Source organism: Rhinatrema bivittatum, chromosome 2, assembly GCF_901001135.1.
Source record: "Rhinatrema bivittatum chromosome 2, aRhiBiv1.1, whole genome shotgun sequence".
NCBI lineage: Eukaryota > Metazoa > Chordata > Amphibia > Gymnophiona > Rhinatrematidae > Rhinatrema > Rhinatrema bivittatum.
The window spans coordinates 447081180-447103778 of NC_042616.1; the positions used below are offsets into that span (position 1 = coordinate 447081180).

The window sequence follows — 22599 nt, forward strand, 5'->3', positions numbered from 1 at the left end:
GCTGTTAGCGGACAGCAAGCAAGCAAAATACACGTCTTTATAATTCTTCTCATAGTTATCGCCTCAGGGTGCCAGCTGAGGTTCCTGGAATGTCGGCCAGGTCAGCCCTAACTTCAAACATGCCTTTGCCCTGCCCCATTCTCCTCCTCTTCAGTGTTTCTGGGCTATTACTGGGGAAGGAACAGTAACCCATGGATACAGCACCGCCTGTCCCAGCTGGCACAGCGACATGCCGAAGTACCTTTTTTTTTTTACACAATGCTGTCTCATTCCCTTACTGACACATCAATGTGAAGAATGTTCTGAAAAAGAATTGCATTTTGGAACATGGCATGAGGGAAAGCTGCAGATAAGGAAGGCAGTGAAAGAAAGTCAATTCAAAGGAACCAAAGAGTCTTATTTTATGAATGAGCACAAACAGATCTTAATGTACTTCAATAATTGGCATTAACATCTTGGAGGGGGGGGGGGGGGGGGCGCAGATGCTTTACTACATTTGCCCTTAAGTATCAATTCTGTGGGGTTGGGTTGGTGCCAGCGGCCCAGCGTTTAGTGCATCCTGCTCCAAGGCCTGAAATCACGAGGAGCTTGGTGCTGTAATGACTCTGGCCCGCAGAGGCAGCCCTTCCCTAGCCCGGAGAGGAAGAATAACCCGTCCTTTTCACAGAGCACCCTCTGGTGGTCTGAAATCTCAAAGATCAAAGAGAGAGTTAGTTTCTGAGCCATCCAAAAAGTTGGTTTTCTAGTTTGTTTACTGTATGGGGAAAGAGGTTATGAGCAAGGAAAGCTTAAATAACGCTACAAGCTCAGCAAGTTTGGATGCTCATATTGAACACACTGAACCACAATGGTCTGTAGAGGGACATTGACTTAACCATTTATTTACGATAGCTCTCTGGACTTCAAACATTCATTTTGTGTATTAACTCAAAATCTGTTGCGATACGGTTGTCAAAAGACCTAAGTTATATGTGTAAAACCTCAGTGCAGGAACTGTTATATATGCTTACTAGAAAAAGTGGAATCTGTCCGGTAAAGGAGTGAATAGTGATGTGCCTTTGTTTTAGTGAGACTGATCTTAATTCTATCCATAAATGGACCTGCGATGCCTAACATTTACATAGATTTGGTTTGATTACCAATTTGCACCTGGGGTGAATAGCTGTTCAGGGAAGAACAGAGAATTAAAAGAAATAAACACTACTCAAAGCTTGAATGTAGACTGCACTGGAACAGGATCCACAAGGTGAATTGGGCAATAATGAGAGTATAAGGAAGCATCCATGTGGGCCCACCCAGCTCCCAGCCCCAGAATGCATTGTTTGCCTCAATACACCACTCAGGTAGGCTGGAATTTTGGAGAATTCTCCTCAAGAGTAGAAGAATTCTCACTGAAAGAAACTGGTTCATTTCTTCAGCGAGTTCAGAATTTTTGCTTTGCATTGCATGTTTGATTTTTTTTTTTTATCAGGATGGGATAGCAGAAGGAAACAGTTACAATAATATGCTGCAAGTTAGAATCTTCTAGGTTCTATTTCTTCCACTACTACTACTACTACTATTACTACTCTCATCCCCCTCTGTCAGTTTCAGAGGTTATCTCATAGCATCCAAGTGCTGAAAAGTTGGAGAATCCTCTGTTCAACATGTATGAGCAGTCAGGATATCAGCTCAATTAATCCATTGATCGGATCGACCTTACACTATCTGCTGCTTTATAATAAGGATAAAAAGGTTTCTACTGGCTTTGTATGCAAACCGTTGCTTTCTTTGAGATAAAAATAAATCTTTACTCCATCGGTAATGTAATATAGTGCTTAAGAGCACTGAGAAGCAAACATGAAGCCCATGCTTCAGTTTCCCTCTTCCCCAAGGCTGGTGTGACCTTGAGTGAGTCACCTGCCATCCCACAGGTTAAAAATTGTTGGGGCCTGGTCACTAGTGCCATGTGAACTGTGTGGTGTGCAGTGATGGTGTTGCGGTTCTGGCTGCGAGCGCCGCGACCAGACCCTTACCTCCTTGTTCCTGGACCTGTTCCCGCTTTTGTTGGCCTAGTTTCTGGCCTGTTCGGCGGCATCCCTGCAAGGGCCGTGCCACCGGGAAGCCTTCCGTGGACACTCTGTCTCTAGGCGTGCGCACCACTTTGGCACTTTTCTAGGCCATTTCCTGCCAGTGGTGACTCCGCCCAATTCCTGACATTAGACATCGCGGCCTTGATAAACCGGCCCCTGTCACATGGTAGGAGCACTGGATGGCCGGCACCATTTTTAAAGATGGTGCCGGCCATCCAGTGCTCCCTTCATGTGATAGGGGCCGGCCAATGGCACGGATACCCTGTCACATGGTGAGGGCAAAGTCCATCGGCGCCATTTTTATTAGTGGCAGCCGACGGCCCGAGAGCGGGAGATCGCTCCCGGGACCCCCACTGGACCACCAGGTACCTGTAAAATATTTTGGGGGGGGGGGGGGGGTCGGGAGGGTGGGGGAAGCAAAGGGATTAGTTTTAAAGGGTCGTGGTGGGTTTTTTGTTTATTGGCTCGGGCACAGCCGATAAACAAAACTGCGATCGGGCCCGATGGAAAAAAACCCACATGTGAATCGGAACCGGAATCCGAACCGTTTCCGGTTCCCTATTCACATCTCTAATTTGTATTACATTTTTGGGTGGAGGGAGGGAGATTGACCCACTGGGCCTTTTATTTCTTTTGTTTATGACAGTGCTACTTAGATATCCAGTTAAATAGCAGGTCTACAGTTATCTGGCTAAGTTAGCCGGATTTATCTGATATTCAGCTAAGTTAGCCGGATAACTCAACCCCTCCCCACAATACCCTTGGAACACCTCTTTGTTAACTGGATAAATAATAATCAAAATAACTACTTATCTGGCTATAATTTAGCCAGATAAAGTGGCTGAATATGCCTATTTTGTCATTTAGATGGATAACTTTTGAGTGCTTTTGAATGCTGACCTCAAAACTTCTAATTTAGAAAAAGAGCATTTACAATTTATACTGTAGGCAGATATTGCCATACTGATATAGAAGAAGATAAGCAGGACAGCTCAAGATGCTCAGGAGCTAACAGTGTAATTCAATACAGTATAATATGGTTAGCACCGGGCAGGGAGAACGTGAGCTCATGAGCTTTCAGAAGCTAAGCAGTGTCAGACTTTGCTACAGCACAACAAAATAAGAATTGCCAAAATGGATCAGACCAAGGTCTGTCGAGCCCAGCATCCTGTCTCCATCAGTGGCCTATCCAGGTTGAAAATACCTGGTAGATCCATAAAGTAAATCTAATTCCTGCTACTTATTCGCAGGGATAGCAATAGCTTTCTTTAATCTACCTGGCTAATACATGAATTGGGATTTTCCTCCAGGAAACTTGTCCAAACCTCTTTGAAACACCCACTCCCACTCCATGCCAGTTGCTTTGATCATGTCCTCTGGCAACAGATTCCACATCTTGATTATGTGCTGAGTGAAAAAGGTACGTTCTACAATTTGTTTTGAATCTGCTGGTTGTTAGTTTTATGGAGTGTCCCCTTGTTTTAGTATTATGTGAAAGGGTAAATAACCATCTTTTATTTACCACTCATGATTTTATAATCTTCTATCATGTCACCTTCTCTTTTCCAAGCTGAAAAGCCCTAGCCTGCGTAACTTCTCATGATAGAAGAGATGTTCCATCCCCTTGATCATTTATCTTGCCCTCCTTTGCATCTTTTCTAGTTCCGATATATCTGTCTTGAGATGGGGCAATCAGAACTGTACACAGTAGTCAAGGTGCAGTCGCACAATGGCTCCAATTTATTCTCCATTTCGTTTCGGATCATTCCTAGCATTCTATTTCCTCTTTTGACCGCTGCCATTCACCGAGCTGAGGATGAGTACCTGGTTGAGAGACCTCTGGGGAAGGCCTGATGCAGAAGTCAATGGCAAGTGTCTGTGATATTTTGTCCAAGAAAAGACTGCCACCACTATGGTAGGGGGTAGTGAATCCCTAACCCTAGGCTCTCAGATGTAGGTAGAAAGAGGATAGGAAAAACCAAAACAAGAAGCTTTAGTGAATCAGGTCCTGTATGTCCTTAATTAAGTCACTGAACCACAAAGTTAGATTATAAGCTCTTTGAGGCAGGGATTTTCATAGCGATGTGAATTATTTTGTACAGTGTGCGTTATACACAGGCACAGCATAAATAATATATTCTCATTACTGTTATCAATAGAAAGGAAGAGAGCAAAAGGCAGAGAAGTAAGAATGCTTCCATTATTACTTTTGCTATTAGGAAACCACAGTAGTTGTAAGCATTTCCTCTGAGAAATATAGTTTTAACATATATATATAACATAGTAACATAGTGCTATTTGCAGAAAAAGACCACATGGTCGATCCAGTCTGCCCAGCAAGCTTCCTATGGCAACTGCTGCTCCATGCAGGTTTCCTCCACGCCTTATGTTAAGAATAATAGTATAATTACAAGCAAGACCAAGCAGCTGTCAAACCCATAACAAAATTACTGCAACATTTTCACATGGCAAGCAGCATTTCCTGACAATTCAGAAAATCCTGCCTTAATGTTCTTTCCTTTTGGACTTCACAGTAGAAGCTTTACCCCCAATGTCAGAGTATCAGTAGCCCGCACTATAAAAGTCGGGGCCCACTGTTGGCTGTCTTCAGAATCCAATACCCTTTTATCCTCACTGTCAAAGCAGAAAGCGATGTTGCAGTCATGTCTAAAACATCAAGGCTAATTGGTTAAGGGTAATAGTCATGCATGCTTTGTCATCCTTTAATGGAAAAGCACAGCAAATGTTGGGCTGAAATCTGACATTTTTAATACAATGGGTCATTTCATTTTTTTTTGTTCTAGGAAGGTACAAAAACGTTACCACATGGTTTAAAAATACTGTACTATCTCAGTTTTACCTAAGATCCTGCTCACCACTGGATACCTGGACAGAGGGAGGAAAAGGGGTGATGTTTAGGCTACATTTATTCTTTTATTTGCCTTTTATCATGAGGCATTTACACCAGACCTGATGATATTTGAGATACCCACAATGGATATTAGTGAGTTAAATTGCATAGACTTGATTGAGTGTTCCAAGGATCAAGTGTGGGAAATCCTGATCTTGATGCTTTTGATTGCAGACATTAATTCACTTTATTATTTTAAATTTTTAAACCATGGTTGTTTAAAAATTTAAAATAGTAAAGTATTTAATTAGGTTTATTCCCTCTCGAGTAATTGTTTTGGCATCGTAATTTGGGAGGAGTTGCTTCCGTTTTTTTAAAATTTTGAATCAGAAATTAATTCACGCCACCATATGTCTGACATATAACTCTAAACAGAAGGCACAGAGGTAAGGCATTTTCTACCCTAAACACCTTGCTAAAGGTCATTTTGGTCTTTATTTGATGTTATTTACTATGTTACTATATTCTACTGAACCACAGAAGATCCACTCTCATGAGGGCTAACTGATAATATCTCAAAACAAGTTGTCACACATTCAATACTAAAGGAACAGCAATAAAAAACAACAACACTGGGTAAAGCAACACTTCTTGTTATTAAAGTGCTTTCTTATGAGGACTCTGGAGTAATGAAATGAGCTCTTAACTCCGTAATTCACTGAACAATCATAGGTACACCCAGAGTAATTTTTTTCTGTCCCATTCCACAACAGGTTTTTTAATCGAATTCCACAATTGTTCTCTATGGTTCAATGCCTGTTCCCGTATGAAACAATACTCTGGGATCTGTTTAAGCCCTGACCATCATAATTCAGAGAAGACGTGATTTTTGGCTACACAATATTCAACCATCAGGGCTTGGAGCTTGTTTGTATGTGGACAACTTTTATGTTCCGCAAGTCTGGTTTTTATCATCTTTTTTGTCCTTCCCACATAAATCTTAGGGCATGGGCATTGTATAACGTGAACCACAAAAGATGAATTACAACATGTGTGGCCTCTACATTTATATGTCTTCCCTGTGCCCGGATGTATCCATAAAGAGCAACACACTGTTGTACTGCAGTAAAAATAAGAACCACATGGTTGATGATCCCCACTTATATCACTCATGTCTTTCTACCGTAACAAATCTGCTTTAACTATGTGGTCCCTAATATTATACCCCCGAGTTAAACAATCAAGGGCCTGCCAGTTAAGACATCATGCAATGATTGCACATGCCAATGTTTGTGAATAATTTCCGCTATGGGTGCTGATCTAGTAGAATGGCGGAGAACACATACTAACCTAGATGTACATGCTGATTAATAGAATCCTAGAACATGAAGGCAGAAAAAGATTATATGGCCCATTTAGTCTGCCCATCAGTTCAATTTATGAAGCCCTTATGATTCCAATCATAGATCCCTTGTATTTATCCCATGCTTTCTTGAATTCATCTCCACCACCTCCACTGGGAGGCTGTTCCATATGGAGGGAAACGTTGGTTTTCCTAACTAAAAGGAATGTACTAATTAATTGGGGAGGTTCTGTGTAAAAATTTGTGAGAGAGGTTTGGGTTTTGTTCCCCTATGTGGGGCTGCAAATGGTGTGAGCTAGCTGTTTATCATCCCAAAGCACTATCTATCCTTGTGGATTTTTAGTTACAGTTTTAAGCAGACAGGAGCCTTCTGTCTCCTTCTTGCTATTTGTTTCTCTTAATTTATGGGAAAGGAATACGCCTCCCTTGGGGGGTCGGCCTCGCTTTAACTTATTTTCCAGCCTTTAAGATTGTTTTTGACTCTTTTAAGCCAATTTTGAACAAGTCCCTGAGAGAGCCAGCCCTCCTTGTTACAGTGGATTGGGGCAACCCTGTGTTCAAGGCTGGATTTGGCGTAAGGAAGAGCTGTAGTGTGCTATCTATTCTTCAGAGGATGCAGAGAAGTTTCAACTTTGAATTTACTGTCTTTTCGCACCATCATCTCTTTGGGGAGGCAAGAAAGTTGTATTCTACCCTTCCCACTTCTGGCTTGATTTTTCCCCTTTTTTGGCTTCAGAGATTATTTTTGTTCCACTGGGAACTGATGACCCTTGGTACCCGGGACTCTGTAACCAAACCATTGGGAGAGTGGTGTCTTTCATTAAGAACCAGAAGTGTGGATAAAGTCAACTGGCAAAGTGAAGGAAATTTAAGGATACAAAGTAAAGGTAACAAGAACTTTGTTGCTGCTATATTAAGTATTATGCACGGAGAGTAAAGAGCTGCCTAAGGAGTTAAAAGATTCAAGAGGATGTGGGAAATGTGTTAAATCTGGGACTAAGTTCCCGATAAATTGAGATTGTATTCTAATCACCTTCAGTGGGAAGAGCTGAGGATTTAATTAGGTCCTGAGCTAGGATTGAACTGATTTCAAACTGATACTCTTGAAGAATTTGGAGTTATTGGGAAAAAGAAGGAAGTCGGTGTAAATATAGAGCTTCCAGTGAAAAGTAGAAACTTTGCTAAAGAAGTGGAGTCACAAGTTCATTTGTTGATTTAACTCAAGAAACAAATTGAAGCTGTAAATATTATTCAGTCATCTAATCAACTATCAGTAAAGAAGTTGGAAACCACCAATCTTCTCACGTGTGCTTATTAGATGTGGAGACAGTATTAATTATCAGGGCTTTGTACAGAGGACAGAGAAAGGGCTAGTCTTGCAAAAAGCAGGGTATAAGAATCATAGTTTGCCCCCACAATGGAATCCTGGGACTCAGAGTGTCAAGCTATCTGTGGGGTAAAGGACAGACAGAGATGTTGAAAGATTATGGTGCAGAAAAGGTCCATCTCTTTTATTTTCTATGTGCCTCTGGGTACAAGTCTAAGGATCCGTCCTACCTAGGGCTTTTACATGCATTCACTAGGGATGTGCACAAATTTTTTTTTCGGTTTGTTTTCAGGTTTTGGGTGGACAATTTTAGTCCACTCCCCAAACCCGGAAACCTTTCTTGTTTCACTTTCGGAAATAGACCGAAAAAAAACAGAACAAAACACCCCAACCCTTCAAATTTACTTAATTACAACACTCCACATCCCGATTCCCCCCCCCCCCCCAAGACTTACTAAAAGCCCTGGTGGTCCAGCGGGGTCCCAGGAGCGATCTCTTTCTCTTGGGCCATCGGCTGCCAGGAATCAAAATGGTGCCAGTGGCGCTTTGCCCTTACCCTGTGACAGGGGCTACTGGTGCCATTGGTCAGCTCTTGTCACATGGAAGGAGCAATGGATGGCCCGTGCCATTTTCTAAGATGGTGCCGGCCATCCATTGATCCTACCATGTGACAGGGGCCGACCAATGGCACTGGGAGCCCCTGTCACAGGGTAAGGGCAAAGCGCCACCGGTGCCATTTTGATTCCTGGCAGGCCCGTCGGCCCGAGAGTGGAAGATCACTCCTGGGACCCCCGCTGGACTACCAGGGCTTTCAGTAAGTCGGGGGGGGGGGGGGGGGAAATCGGAATGGTGGGGGGGGGGGGGGTTGTAATTAAGTAAATTTGAAGGGTTGGTTTAGGTTTTTTTCTAACCCGAAAACAAATTTTTTCACAAATTTCAGGGAAAACTCCGTTTTGGGATTCGGTTCTCCCGAACAGGACAAATTAGGCAATTTTGTTGAAATTGCCTAATTCGTTCTAAACGAATGCACATCCCTAGCATTCACTACTCTACCTGAAAAGAAATATTTCCCAAGATTACTCCTGAGTCTTTACCCCTTTCACTCATCTCATGACTGCTCATTCTAGAGCCTCATTTCTCTTGAAAGAGGGTAGCTTTCTGTGCATGGAAGCCTTTGAGATATTTACATGTCTCTATCATATCTTCCCTATCTTGCCTTTCCTTTAGGGTAAACATGTTTAGATATTTGTCTATTCCTATATGCTTTAGAATGAAGACCACTGATCATTTTAGCAGCCACACTCTGGACTGACTCCAACCAGTTTTATCCTTTTGAAGGTGCAATCTCCAGAATTGTGCACAGCATTCCAAATGAGGTCTCACCAGGGACCTATACAGTGCCATTAATCACCTCCCTTTTTCTGCTGACCATTCTTCTCCCTATGCAGCCAAACATCTTTCTAGCTTTTACCATTGCTTTATCCATCTGTTTGGCCTCCTTAAGATCAACAGGTACAATTACCCCCAGATCCCACTCTTTCTTTGTACTTAGAATAATTTCACCTCTAATATTGCACCTCTCCCTTGAGTTTTTGCATCTTAAATGCATTACTCTGCATTTTTTAGCATTAACTTAGTTGCCAGTCTCTAGACCTTTCCTTGACCTTCTCAAGATTCCTCCTCATGTTTTCTACACCTTTCTGGATATCTACCCTGTTGCAGATTTTGGTATTATCAGCAAAACCTTTCCTAACAATCCTTCCACTATGTCGCTTATAAAAATGTTGAAAAGAACTGGTCCCAAGACTGATCCCTGAGGCAAACGACTAGAAACATCCACCCTCCTCTGAGTAAATTCAATTTACCCCCTATCCTTTGTTGTCTCCCACACAGCCAGTTTCTAACCCAGTCAGTCACTCTAGGTTGTATACCAAGGGTGCTCAATTTATTTATAAGTCTCCTGTGCAGAACTGTGTCAAAGGCCTTACTAAAATCGAAGTACATTACATCTGGTGCTTTCTCTTGATCCAACTCTCTGGTCATCCAATTAAAGAAAGTGATCAGCTTTGTCTGACAAGATTTACCTCTGGTAAAACCATGCTGTCTTGGATCATGTAATCCACTGGATTCCAGAAATTGCATTGTCCTCTGTTTTAGCAACAATTCCATTAATTTGCTCCCCACAGAGGTCAGACTAACTGGCCCATATTTCCCATTCTCCTCCTTACTTCCACTTTTATGAATAGGTACCATATCTGCCTCTCTCCCATCTTCAAGAACTTCTCCCAACTCTAAAAAAGCATTGAAAAGAAGCCAGTGCAAAAGAGATAGCCTGCTGTAGAGGTCCATCCTTGCTATGGGTATCCAATTGTGATAGGATATATGTCCCATCAAATCTGTTGAGGGAGGAGGAACGTAACCTCTGGAATAGGAGTGATTGAAGTGATAAGAGGCTCCCAGAGCAAGTTATGAACAAATGTCTACAATTCCCAGCATGCAAAGAGAAAGAGTGGAATCATAGGGCTCTGGGGGCAAGGTTTCCAAGAGTTGAGCAGGTGGAAACCTCAGGGGCCATGTTTTAAGTGCCAGAGAGAGGTGCTTCCACTAGCATAAGGAAGACTTCCCAAGCAAGCATCTAAGAAGTTATGTTAAACAGAATTAGAGGCAGCTGCAGGTTTTTGAAAGAGAGACTATGACTAGAATTTGGGACTGCACTTTAAACTTGCTGGAACTGCCATGTCAGGGGAAGGTAATAAGTAAAAGGGACACTATGCAGCTATCTAAGACTGTGTTTGGAATGTGCCAGGACTGCTATAGCAGGGAAGAGGCTGTGCAGCAACGCACGACTGCGTTTTAAACTGGCTGCAGTTTTTATAGCAGAGGAGGGTAATAAGTGGAGGAGATGCTGTGCAGCTATCTAAGAATGTGTTGGGGACCTCCTAGGACTGCAGCAACAGGAGAAGGGGAAAACTGTGGCTGGGGACAGGGTGATACCAGTGGAATTTGACCAGGATGTTGGGGGAAAAAAGCATCTGAATACAAAGAAATATTGCAAGCATTTGTTGTTAATGCTGAGCCAACTTGTGTCTGAAAGCTAAAGCAGTGTTGGAAGTTTAAGCTGGAATGCTAATTGGCAACTCCGGTGTAGCTTCAGCTGACAGGTTCACCCTGCAGGAAGTCTATCTTCTTCCTCTAAGGGTTAGTCCACTCTGAGCATGGGGGAGCTGGCCAATCTTCTTACCAATACACTTCTCTAGTCAAATAATTCCAGCAGGCTTTACGCTCACACATCAGCTAAACTTCCCCTCCCCCACAGAAAGACTCAGCAAAAATAAATGTATTGCCCTGTTTAGGGCTTGCTGCCTCTCCAAGCTCCTGTATCATTTGAAATAAATACAGTTCATTCCCCATACAATCATTGTAGCTAAGCAGCCCTCTCTCATACAGCAAAGTTCAGCAAGCATCTGTTTGTAATGTTTGGACTTCTCTCTCTGCAGTACTCCCGCTTCTAGTTCCTATAGCGTTTGCAAGAATCACAGCTCTTCAACAAGGTCCAGCAAAAAACAAATGCCTGTAGAACTTGAGCTTTTCTCTGCGTTGCTCCCTCTCCCAATGCCTGTTGCAACTGCAAGAATCACAGCCCATTCCCATGCAAAACTAAAACTACATTTGAATCAGTGCCTACCTTCATTTCATTCTGTTCATCTGGTAGTTCTGCTGCTTCCACTTCATGGGTTCAGGAGGGGAAAATGTCTCCATTCCTAGCTTGTCTGCAGAGACCAGCTGCCATCTCTTTTCCTCCTTTCCCCAAGGTTCAAACTCTCTCCAGTTTAACTACCTGCCTACCTAACAAGTCTGGAATCCCTCCCCAGAGTCCCATATGTCCAAGCTGCTAGGAGACCTGGGAAATGCAGTCCATTGCATATTTTTCTTTACTCTGGGGAATCTGACCATGTGGCACACCCTGGGGAACAGCTCTCTGGGGGGGGGGCCTTGACCAGTGCAGTAGCTGAGGCATGTGCTCCCTAATCACTGCACTTGGCTTCAACAATTCTAGTGGAACATCAGAAAGGCTGGCAGAAAATAATTGAAAATACTGATATTTATTTGGTTTTAGCTCATCGCTCTCCATTGGTAGCTCAAGATTGCAATAGGAGAGCAAGAAAATAATAATAAGATTATGCATTAAAATAATAAGAGTACACAAACAAAAATATCAAGAGTTACGTAACTATAATATGAGACCTGACTATAGTGCACAACAGTAAACTGGCTGTGGGGTGGTAAAAAAAAAGCAGAGCTGCTGACCAGGGTAATTGAAGTATGGCATGCAAAAAAGAGCAAAAGGAGAAGAGGTTAATTTTTGAAAGATCAATCATTTATTCATTTTCTTGTGTATTTAGCTCACACCTTTTCATTGGTAGCTCAAGGTGAGTTACATTCAGGTACAGTAGGTATTTCCCTGTGTTCAGAGGGCTCACAATCTAGAGTGCTGCATCTTCCCAGGAGCATAACAATAGGAGAGTAATGTGGCCAAGAATTTACAGGCCTTACCCAGAAGTAGAAATTCTGGACAGAGATAAGATGGCAACATGGTAAGATCTTTGTTTGAAAGGCTTCCTAAATATCTATGCACTGACTTTGTGGCAGAAATCAAATAGATCAGAGTACAAACAAATGTTTGGGGATTAGGATCCATGACAGAGGGACCACATACAAAAAGGCTCACTTTCATTTGATTGTCAGTTTTCAATCCTTAAGGGAAGGAATCTTAAGTTGGGCCTCATTTGAGGATCTGAGTGTCCTTGGTGGGACATATGACTGCATTTTATTTTTCAAATAGGTGCTTCCTTGGTCAAGTACACATTTGAAGATCAGAGTTCGCAATCTGAAATGTGCCCAAAAAAAGGTAGCCATTGTCATTCTGTGAGGATCAGTTTAATGTGATCTCACCTTCGTGATTCAGTCAACAAGTAGGCATTACCCCAGGCACAGCATTCTGTGCCATTTGTAGCTTGTATGTGGATATTTTTGGGAGCCTACTCATAGGATGCTGCAATATTCATGAGAACATAAGAACTTGCCATACTGGGTCAGACCAAGGGTCCATCAAGCCCAGCATCCTGTTTCTAACAGTGGCCAATCCAGGCCATAAGAACCTGGCAAGTACCCAAAAACTAAGTCTATTCCATGTTACTGTTGCTAGTAATAGCAGTGGTTATTATCTAAGTCAACTTAATTAATAGCAGGTAATGGACTTCTCATCCAAGAACTTATCCAATCCTTTTTTAAACACAGCTACACTAACTGCACCAACCACATCCTCTGGCAACAAATTCCAGAGTTTAATTGTGTGTTGAGTGAAAAAGAACTTTCTCCGATTAGTTTTAAATGTGCCACATGATATCAGAGATGTGTGAATGTTGGAAATGAATAGGTCTCAAATAAGGTTGCACTTGTTGCCAAAGCCTTATTTGAATAAAGATATTGCTGGTGATTGCCTTGATCTGGTATTCCATAGAGAGTGAGTCATCTAGCTTGACACTAAGACACTTGACGCTTTCCTTCAAAGGGAGGGCTACACCTTCAAATGCAGGAAAGAAAATGAAGGTTACCTCCTTAACATTCTCACTCTTTCTGACCCATAGAAGCTCTGATTTGATTGGGTTCAACTTTTTATTTTGCCCCAATCAGCTGGCAATATCCTCCAGGCAGGCATATAACTTTGTTTGCATTTCTTCCTGCTGCCTGCCCAACATAGCCATCATCTGAATATCATCAGAGGTAGATAAAACCAAAACTCTGGATCAGCTTTGTTAAGTGCTACAAATATATATTGAATAGGGTGGGAGAGAAACTGGAACCCCAATGGGACTCTACAGTCTAGCGCACATTCAGAATACTTGGTGAAATAAGGTTTACTTTCTGAGTTCTGCCTAATAAAAAAGAGGTGAACAATCTCAAAACTGTATCCAATACACCCAGTTCAGATAGTCAGCCAAGAAGAATGTGGTGATCCACTGTGTCAAATGCCATGGTCAGATCAAATAGGACTAAAATAGTGGCATTCCCTTTATCGAGTTTTCTTAGCAGATTGTCAGCTAAGGCCACTATAGCTGTTTTCAAACCAACCCCTAGATTCATAAAAATGCATTATTAACGCATTGATAATGCCCGTGTTAAGAAAAAGGGGCATGTTTAGGTAAATTTTAGAATTACTGCACCACATGTTAACTTACTGCTTTGCATCGGTAGTATCATTTGGTGTAGTAAACATAGCATGCCCTGTGATAATCCCTATTTTTCACATAGAGAGAGAGAGAGAGAGAGAGACTATCTACAAGGTCCTCCTATCTCTATAGGAGGGCCGCCTAATAGGTCAAGGTGAAGTGTTGGTGGTGGTTTAGGGGCCAGTTTCGCATGTAGAGTGAGATGTATGAACAGCAAGGTACACCTTGGTGAAGGTTTGACATCATTTGGAATGAGGAAAGTCTCACAAAGATGAAATTTCTACTATGTTCTTTCACCCTAGCATGGTCTGGCATTGGTTGCTTGTCAACCAATCAGCTCTTGAATCAGTTGCCAAATAATGAGACAAACATACTGCCAGCCAGTGGCAGGCACTCACACATAGACATACACATACACATGCTCTCTCTCTCTTGCTCTGAAAACAAAGACACATACATTGCATATTCTGTTGCTCTCAATGGAGCCGATGCAATAAAGGTGCACCAAAAGTGGGCGCTCAGTGTTGAGCGCCCGCTTTCCTAACACGTACTCAGGCACCTCTCCTGGGGGCACCATGCAATATTTAAATTAGGGGTCACACTGCGAAGGAGACACTAGGGGCAATTGCATGCCTCTAGCAACTCCTTGGCAATGGGCACCCAGGAGAGGTTGGCTGTCCGCGGGTTAGGAAAGCAGACGCTCAATTTTACAAGCATCCATTTTACTAACTGGTGCACAGCCACAGGTTAGGAAAATGGACACTCGTTAACTGAGCATCCGTTTCCCTAACCTGACCACTGGCACTTTTTTTTTAAGTTTTAGTTCCTCTGACTTAATATCGCCACAATATTAAGTCAGAGGATGTACAGAAAAGCAAAATTTTCTGCTTCTCTATACAATTTTTTGGGGTGCTCAGACATTAACTTCTGCTCTGGGCAGGTGTTAATTTCTGAGTGTAAAAATGTGTGGGTCTGGCGCACATTTTTTTTTTTTTTTTTTTTGCATGTGGGGTGAATAACTAACGGCCTCATTTACATGTGATGAGTGCTATTAGTTTCGCGGCACATTGGACACACTAATCCCCTTATAGCATAAGGGGCTGTGGATGCACCTCCAAAACGCGCGTCCAACAATGGGTTAAACAGTGCGCTCGGCTGAGTGCACTGTTTTCCATCGGCCCCCAGTATGTGGGTGTGTCTGTGTCTGTGTCTGAGCAACAGAGAGTGTATGTGTCTGGGTCAGAAAGACTTACACCCACACACACTTTATGACACAAAGGATGAGAGCCACTGACCCAAAGCAGCACAGCTCCAGATGGACTCCTGCTTTCCCACGTGGAGCCAGTGCAGTCAGGGCTGGTGTAAGAGTTTTAGGCACCATAGATGAACTTTACAGCCTTACACCCCCTGCAGCCCCACCCTCCCTGTACACAATTAATATTTATGCATTTATAAATAATTTTACATGAAGAAGGACATCCAAAGTACAGTCTTCAGAGGTAAAAATATCACAACATGTATATTATATTTACATGTGTTGCTGTAGTGCCAAACAGAAAAACCTGCCAAAAACACAAAACAAAACACATGGAACCCATATTTCTCCTCAATAAACTAAAAAGCCATGGGATGTGAAGTGTTTTCTTGATGTGGATTAGTAACTGGTTAAAAGACAGGAAACAGAGTAGGACTAAATGGTTAGTTTTTCCAGTGGAGAAAAGGTGAAGAATGGCATGCCCCAAAGATCTGTACTGGGACCAGTGCTATTCAGCCTTTTATTAATGATCTAGAAAGGGGAGCGACAAGTGAAGTGAACAAATTTGCAGATTACACTCAGATATTCAGGATAATAAAAACACAGGCAGATTGTAAGGAACTACAGAAGGACTTTGCAAGACTAGAGAATCGGGCATCTAAATGGCAGATGAAATTTAATATGGACAAAAGCAAAACAATGCACATAGGGAAAAAAACCTCTAAGTTTACATAAACAATGATAGATTCTGCACAACGAATAACCACCATTGTTAGTTTCAGCAAGCATCCCCTAGTCCTAGTGTTATTTGAACGGGTAAATAGCTGGTCCTTATTTACATGTTCTACTCCACTCACAATTTTGTAGTCTTCAATCATATCCTGCCTCAATTGTCCCTTTTTTCACTCAATGCACAATCAAGTTAGGGAATTCACTGCTTGAGGATGGGATCACGACAGCTAGCATAACTGAATTTAAAAAGAGTTTGGACAAGTTCATGGAAGAAAAGTCCTTAATTATTAACCATTTGACTCAGGGAGACCCACCATTTGTCACAGGGAGGTAGCAGCAAGAAATTGAATCTTTTAGGGCCTGGCCACTGTTGGAGACAAGATGCTGAGCTTGATGGACCTTTGGTCTGAGCCAGCATGGCATTTGTGCTCTTATGGCAGTAGGACTATTTTAATGCTTGCTGGGTGTGGACCCGGACCTCAGAAAGCCTTAGGTAAATGGAATTACAATTACAATATAGTAAACCTCCACATCAAAACAGCACTAACTGCCAGTATCCAAAGAGTTACAATGCTACCTATAAAAAGATAACATGGTAAATATTATACCAGACCCTAAATTACCAATACACCTCCTATTAGGAAAAGAAAACAAGTCAGACTGTTATAGGTCCCTAAACAGAAAGTACATGATAGCAGAATACTTCCCCTCAATTACACATGAGAAGACAAACAGACCTTCAAACGCAGAATAAAAAGACCATAAGGTATAAACAGAAACATCCAGACAAAAACTGAAATGGAAGCCACAAGTCAGTGCATCAATAGAAAAACAAAATCTCCATCTTTCTTCATAAAATATCAAAAACTAAAATAAAAAAATATTAAACTTCAATCATAATAGTAAAACTATACTAAAAAAAAGAATAAATATTTCAAAACAGCTGACAAATAGAACATCCAGTAATCAGAAAGCAATAAAATATTTTAAAACAGCAGTCACATTTAATAACATCTAATAATTAAAACAATAAAGATTAAAAATTCCACACTCCTTATACCTGGGAACTTTTGATTACTATCACCCTGAGATTGTCATGGATCAGGCAGGCACAGGGGTGCACACAAACTCTTCTCTCTTATGAACATACACTCTCTAATACACGTTCATTCTCATATATACTCTGTCTTATGCACCCTCACTGACTCACAGACACACTCACTGACTCACAAAACGCACTCTCATGCGCTCTCACATATGCTTAGTGACAGACAGGCTCACACATGCTCAAAATTCACTCCAGCTCATACAACTCAGTGACTCACTCTCACTCTGCCTATGAATAAGTTAAAAAAATATTTTTGACTTACTTTTACATTAGTGGTAGGGGGGTATTCAGGCAGGCTCCAAAAGAATAGGTTCTGGTAGGCGCCCTGTTGTTACACCAGCAGGTAGTGATCCCTATCGGTAGGGGCAGGCTGGAAGCCCCATATGCTAGCAAGGGGGCGCTAGTATGAAGCATGAAGGCAGTCACCCATGGGAGCAGCAGGAAGTGCTCAGCCCCCGGTGAGGAAGTCCCCGGAAGTTTGTGCATTTCTGTCTCCAGCAAAAGATACCTGAGAACAAGCGAGGCAAGGCAAGGCAAAGCAGGTGTGATGAAGGCAGCGGGAAGAAAGAAGAGAAGCAAGTGCAGGCCCATCTACCCACCTTATCGCTGCCGTCGCCATGTGAATCCAAAAAATGAGAGCCTCGGGGAGCTGAAAAAAAACCCCGTAAAACTGCTGTGGGGTCTGCCAGCGGCCCCCAGTTGAGCATCTCCCCGCACTTTAGTCCCACCAGTGGCTTACAGCACGCATGAGGGACGAGCCCAAAAGTAAAAAGGCAGCATGAACAGAAAGAAGAGCTCCTATGGGGCTGGGTTAGGCACAGCGACTCCACAGGCATGGGGCCACTGTGACCAACGCCAACCACGTGATTGGGCTGACCGGCTCACCAGGGCATGCCTGAAGCCCCGATAGGCCAATCCGCCCCTGTTGGAGAGAGTCAGCCCTTTTGATTACTTTCCCTGGGAAAGAGTTGCTTGAGAAAGGCCTGTAATTCTCCGTTAGCCCAAGGTCTTCTTTTTCAGAAGAGGATTGATAATGGTGGCTTTTAAAAGTGCAAGGAGGAGTTTGTAGTGATGATCACTGATTTGACCACTGTTTATTTGGCTAACATGATAAATCTGGAATGGAAGGACCCTAATATGGAGGTTGTGAGTCTGGTCCAATTGAGAATTTGATTGGGTCTCTTCTGATTCAAGTGCATGAAAACTGCCAGATTTTAGTGGAGGTGAGGGCTTGGAGGCTGCCATTTCTTAATGAGGTTCAGGTGGATATGATGCAGGATAGCAAGAGGGCCTTGAATATTATACACAAATTCTGCAGTGATACCCAGAAAGCAAAACATTGTATCATTGCACCATACCAAGTGACCCAATAGCTGATTTTGAATGAACATATACCATATAAACAACCAAAACCTTGTCTCGGTCAACATCAATTTTCAAATATTCATGAGTTTATAAAACCTTTCACAATGGCCAACCTTGAGACAGGCATAAAAATATTGAAAAATGGTAAAACAGCAGGCCTGGATGACAGATGAAAAAAAAAACCAATTACAAAAACAATTTTAGGACTGGCTAATTCACCTCACCCACTTGTATGACTGCTCACAAAATTGAAAAAATCTGGCTGAAAGCCAGATGGTAATGACACTACTCAAACCTGGAAAAGAGCCATTGAAAACTAGTAGCGTTTGACCAATTTCCTTTTTTGTGTCACACATGTAAATTGTTTGAAATGCTTATATTGAACTGTATTCCACCCTATGTTCATGAGAAACTGATCTCAGATCATGCTGGATTTTGACTGGCTATATAATGCTCAATCTTATACAATACATAGAAAATCTTTTCCAGACATGTTTAATTACAGAAGGTGTATTCATAAATCTATTGGCAGCGTACAATGCAATCAGTCATTGATGGGTACTGTAAATCAGTTGTAAGCCAAGGACTGCTCTTCCCATTAACAGTGGCCTCATAGGTTTTCAGGATGGAAAACATGAGAACGTAATTTCTTGTGTCGGCTTCTAGATTTCCTCCACAACCTGCCTACAACCCCAATGTTCAAGTTTGTTGAACTAAAAGGGTGATGTCCCATGCACATTATGGCTATTCTGAAGGTTGGGAGGGAAAGCTAGGGTGAAAGGTGTTCCCAATCTGATACAAGTAGATTATATGATACAATATTGTACTCTAAATTGAGTCAATGACTACAGGCTATTACAATCAATTTTGTTTTATTTTCCAGGAATGCTTCATTTGGATGTCACTGTGAAACAAATGGATAAATTAGACAAATATAGGTTTACACATTTATTTAATATTTCACTTATAACACTAGAGAGAACTCTTGTTAGGTTTCAAGGACCCTTGGCCTGAGGTGGAAGTTGATACTACCTGAGGAGTGGAGCCTCGCCATCAGGAGGCGAGGTCAGCTGCAGCAGGGGACATGACTGTAGTTCAGTAGAGTGAGAACGTCCTGCGTCACTGCCATGTGATCGCAGGTACCTGCACTGAGACTTACTGTGAGGCGTCCCGAGGAGTCTTGTGGGGGTCAGGAGGGTCCCCCAAGACTTGCCAAAAGTCCCTGGTGGTCCAGTGGGGGTCCAGGAGCGTTCTTCTGCACTCTGGCCGTCGGCTGCCAGTAATCAAAATGGTGCCGATAGCCTTTGCCCTCGCTATGTCACAGGGGCTACTGGTGCCATTTGTCAGCCCCTGTTACATGGTAGGAGCATAAGATGGTGCCGGCCATCCATTGCTCCTACCATGTGACAGGGGATGACCAATGGCACCGGTAGCCCCTGTGACATAGAAGGTCAAAGGCTATTGGCGCCATTTTGAATACCAGCAGCCGAGGGTGTGAGTGCAGGAGATGGCTCCTGGACCCCCCGCTGGACCACCAGGGAGTTTTGGTAAGTCTTGGGGGGGGGGGAGTCAGGAGGGTGGGGGGTTGTACTTAATTCAATTTTAGCCAGGATACGAATTAGAATTAACACATGTAGGTATCGGGGGCCCCCCTTGCTGAATGCAATGTATCTGCCCCCCAACGAATACGAATCCCGAATGCAACATATGGCGTCCCTCTGCACATCCCGAGTGCTTATAAATCCCAAGCTTGTGACATCATCCATTGGGGACGCCCCTGAGGTTCCCGCAATTTGGACCTTTAAAGGCAAGTCCAGTGGTGCGCGTGCACGCCTAGAGATGCCTGGAGTCGGTGTGTAGGGCAGCGGCAACCCAGCCACCACGAGGAGTCTCGAGAGCCAGAAGGTGCGCAGCGGTAGCGGCTAGCCATAGCCGCGAGTTCACCCGGAGAGGAGAATAGGGCAATACATGATGTGAGTTGGGTCGGTCGCAGCCGCCCGTGGCCGACGATCATAACAACTCTACTATTGTTTTTCTTTATTGCTTTTCTTTTCACTTCCAGGTATGAAGGTTCCACACCAGCACTGCCCTTTCCACTCTCCTGGGGCTTACTGATCAACTTAAGAACCGCTGACACCACTTTCATTTTTCACTAGAAAAGGCTTATTTGCAAGGAAGATGTCTTAAAATGCAGATTATGTAAGACCTGTACAAAACAAAACTCTACTTGAGCTGTCTACGAAACTCCCCAAAGTCTGAGGGTGAGCTCACAATGTAATATCATCCAGAAATTGGCCAATACTAATTGGGGAATGAATACATTCATGCTTATGAATACTATGCTGGCCATCACTTTTATTCAATAGCAGAGAATACATGTCCTGTAATGGGAGAGGTTTGTACATGCAAAAAAAGATTGACTCAGTGTTAAATAAATGCTGAAGTAGCACTATTGGCTGTCTTAAGTCATCTAACTTAAATAGCCTTTATACCTTGGCCAGCATCACATCCCAGGATATTAGAAGAATGGAGGCCAACCATGCACAATGGTTACGCCAAACCACAGTCCTATCATCAGCCAACTAAAATCACGTAAGAGTTTTATTGCCACCATAAAACCTCTCAGTTCATCTCCAGAGAGCAGGCAGCTCCAATTATGGAAGCCATGGCTGCAAGCAGCAGCAGCAGCTGATGAGAGTGCATATAGCCAAGACTTTTCCACTGGGCCCAAAAAGCCTACGGGCAATTTAGCGATGCTTAAATCACCTTCATACAAGAGTCGATTGCTGCAGAATGAACCTCTAGCAAGAAGACTGTCTTGATCAGGACCAGAATATGAACTGTGTTAGCAGTCAGGAACAGACCATGCATCACCTGCATCATTGTCATTTGTTAGAACCTATATGCACCATTGATGATTTAAACACCATTAATGACCCTGCAGTGACAGTGCATACAAATGGTCATCATTGTCCCAAGTTGGTATAATGGGCATGAAATAATGATGATGACCTACAAGACGACATTGTTGTTTTTTCTGAACTGGTTTGACATGCAGTGTGGAGATGATTGCTATGCTGACATTTGGTTACATGGACGACTTCAGTTCCCAATGCTATCAATCTGGTATCTTTTCCCCATACTAAAGTTGTTCAATGGAATGGTAACTTTCAAACTGGCATGCGGGTGCACATGTGTGTGTGTGTGTTTCTTGGCCTGTGCCCAGGCCATGGCTATTTTATAACTTGCATGCGTATATACATGCATGTTATAAAATAGCCTGGCCTCGTACACATATGCACCAAATTTTAAGTGGGTGCATGCAAAGGTGCACAAATGCCACTTCTACCGCATAAATGGGGGGATTTTAAAGGGTCACGCCCCATCACCATTTCCAGTGTTAGCTGTTCATTCCCAGTTCACCCAGTTAAGAGAGAAATCTTCCGAACCCCCCTGGTTTAATAGCCTTCACTCCCCCCAGTTATCCCCAACCCTTAAAACTCCACCAATCTGCCTGTTTATCTTTATATTATAACTTACATGGCATCCATAGCAGAAGTAAAGTTACGCAGCAGGGGGCATTGGGATGTGCTAAAGCACATAAGTATTTATGAGCACATCTCAGCATCACGCCCCAAATTGCCCATGCCCCGCCCCTTTTTGAAAACTTCCAAAATGTGCGGCATTTACATGTATATTCAGATGGCTTTTAAAATCCGCTCGGCACTCGCAAGCCCAACATATTGCATGCAACGAGCTTTGAAAATTCATCTTATAATGTGCAAAAAGAATAGGAATTCACACTGTTAAAACACAAGGAGACTGATTTATAATAAGTTTTCCCCATAGCCACAAAAATAGGATCAAACCTTTTGTAAGTCAGGCTTTAAATCTGTTAAATGAATAACTTTTGGGCATGCAAAATGAAAACAGATTTCAAAGGACTTTGAAAACTCTTAAAAAAAATACATGTTAGAGAAGCAGCTCTTAAAAAGTGTTTTTGTTGAGAGGAACAAAACGTGCTTAATGACTCCATTGCATAAGGACTTGGAAATGTTTCTTTTCGCTTTGCTTTGTTAGACCCCATAGCACTTTGATTTTGAGGATAACACTTAGTGATAAATTTAAAGTAATGATCTTTCCAGTGACAGGCTGAATCTCGATGTATGATCGGTAAAAATGTGGAAACAGGGCATCAGGTGAAACTGTATAAATAGTTTATTCACTCTGTCCATGGATACAGCATGATACCCTGACCGCAAGCCACAGAGAAGCAGACATGCCACATGATTTATG

General features: G+C 42.6%; 1 protein-coding gene across 2 annotated transcripts in view; it reads right to left on the reverse strand.

Annotated features, from left to right (window-relative positions):
• The window catches only part of FBXL7 (F-box and leucine rich repeat protein 7), a 623746-nt gene that overhangs the window by 557016 nt on the left and 44131 nt on the right, over nucleotides 1-22599 (reverse strand). Inside the window, exon 1 of one of the 2 annotated variants that reach the window (XM_029590339.1) lies at nucleotides 11299-11491. The exons of the other annotated variant lie outside the window; for it this stretch is intronic. The gene's annotated coding sequence lies outside the window, so the exon portion shown is untranslated. Of the gene's footprint in view, nucleotides 1-11298; nucleotides 11492-22599 lie in introns of those variants that run through there. 2 annotated transcript variants of the gene reach the window in all.